Genomic DNA, 2,480 nt, shown 5'->3' on the forward strand with positions numbered 1-2,480 from the left:
GGTAGAAAGATCCCTCATGAATATCAAGCGAATTGCCATCCCCGATGTTGCACCTTCGCACGTCAAGTACGTCTAGTAGTGGGCTCATAAAATTGGGGTGCTGCTAGGTGTCCTTGAACTGAAGGGTTCGTGTCGGACACGGACATGCACTGCATCAGGTTAGCTTGACAAGGCTATCAAAACAGTTTTGGGCCTTGTGGCAAAGAAGGTTGGGGGCCGGGGTATGAGATACCTACCCGACCGAGAGGAGTCGTATGGAGATACGATTAGCAAGGAGTTGCTTACCGGATAGACATGTTGTCTAGCAGTGATGCTAAAGCTCACTAGTCGCATGTGCTAGTCGGATCCTGAATCACTGAGAGTTTGCGGAGGGATGCTGATTTCAGTGGGAGTATTTCTATTTAAGGCTAGAATTACTCTACATAAACGCATTGCTTAGTGATTGCATATTTTTCTGTTGTAGATCAATGGCACCACCTACTCAACCCAACTTTGCATTGAAATCAATTCTAGAAAAGGATAAACTGAATGGAACAAACTTTACTACCTGGTATAGAAATTTGAGAATTGTTCTCAAGCATGATAAAAGGAACAAGTTCTAGAGGATCCGCTTCCAGAGGAACCTGCCGATAATGCTAGTACCACAACCAAGAATGCCTACCAGAAACTCGTTGATGAATCAAACGAGATCAGCTGCCTCATGTTGGCTTGTATGGAGCCTGATTTGCAGCAGCATTTCGAAGACGTTGGGGCTTTTGATATGATCGAGAGTCTCAAGAGCATGTTTTAGGTGCAGGCTAGGACCGAAAGGTTCAACGTCTGGCGATCCTTGATGGATTGTAAGCTGAAGGAAGGTGATCCACTGAGCCCGCATGTGATCAAGATGATCGGATATGTGCAAGCTTTGGATCGGTTGGGCTTCCCGCTCTTGGATGAGCTGACTACTGATGCGGTTCTGGGTTCTCTTCCGCCCAGCTATGGGACGTTCATCTCGAACTATCATATGCATGGCATGGATAAGAAGCTCACTGAATTGCATGGGATGCTCAAAGTGGCAGAGCAGGATATTAAGAAAGGCATGCATCAAGTGTTGATGGTGCAAAAATCGGCTAAGTTCAAGAAGAGTTGGTCTAAGAAGAAGGCTAAGGCAAAGGGCACGGAGATGGTAACCTCCGCCGCTGCGCCGAAGTCTAGACCGGACTCAAAGACCATTTGCTATCATTGCAAGGAAACTGGTCACTGGAAGAGGAACTGTAGCAAGTGGCTTGCAGAGCATGGCAAGAAGGCCGGGAATGCTGCTCCAGGCAAAGGTACACTTGTTGCATATGTTATAGACATTTACCTTGCTGACATACCTAGTAGCTCTTGGGTATTTGATACCGGATCGGTTGTTCATATTTGCAACTCGATGCAGGGGCTGGTAAGAACTAGGGGTGTGGCACAAGGGGAGATTGACATCAGGGTCGGCAACAAAGCAAGAGTTGCTGCGTTGGAGGTCGGCACGATGCAGCTCCAACTTCCTTCTGGATTTATTTTGGAATTGAATAATTGTTATTACATTCATGCACTTAGTCGGAACATTATTTCTGCCTCATGCTTGATGAGTCAGGGTTATGAATTCAATTTAAAGGACAATGGTTGTTTGATTTATTTGAATGGTATGTTCCACGTCTATGCACCCATTGTTGATGGGTTATTTATATTGAATCTAGAACAAGAACCGGTCTATAACATGAATGTCAAGAGGCATAAGCCCAATGAGATAAATCCGACATACTTCTGGCATTGCTAGCTTGGACACATTAGTCTGAAACGCATGAAGAAGATCCATGATGATGGACTCCTAACTTCGACCGACTTTAGGTTGTTCGAGACATGCGAATCATGCTTTCTCGGCAAGATGACTAAGTCTCCTTTCGCAAAGAGTTGTGAGAGGGCATCCGAGCTGTTGGAACTGATACACAGTGATGTGTGTGGACCAATGAGCACAACCGCTAGAGGTGGCTATCAGTACTTCGTGACTTTTACCCACGACTTGAGTAGATATGGATATATCTATTTGATGAGGCACAAGTTAGAGACTTTTGAAAAGTTCAAAGAGTTTCAAAACGAGGTGGAGAGTCAGCTCGACAAGACTATAAAACTTCTACGATCTGATCGTGGAGGTGAGTACATGAGCCAGGAGTTTGATGATATCTGAAAAGCAGAGGTATAGTACCTCAGCTCACACCTCCGGGTACGCCACAGAGGAATGGTGTATCGGAACGGAGGAATCGCACCTTGTTGGACATGGTTCGATCTATGATGAGCAAGTCGGATTTACCCTTGTCATTCTGGGGATACGCTCTAGAAACTGCAGCTTTCACACTTAACAGGGTACCATCAAAATCCGTAGACAAGACACCACATGAGATGTGGACCGGGAAGACTCCCAGTTTGTCTTTTCTAAAGATTTGGGGTTGTGAAGCATTTTTCAAGAA

The sequence above is a fragment of the Triticum urartu genome, chromosome 5A, assembly GCF_056163025.1.
Source record: "Triticum urartu cultivar PI428250 chromosome 5A, HENAU_Tu73, whole genome shotgun sequence".
Lineage (NCBI taxonomy): Eukaryota > Viridiplantae > Streptophyta > Magnoliopsida > Poales > Poaceae > Triticum > Triticum urartu.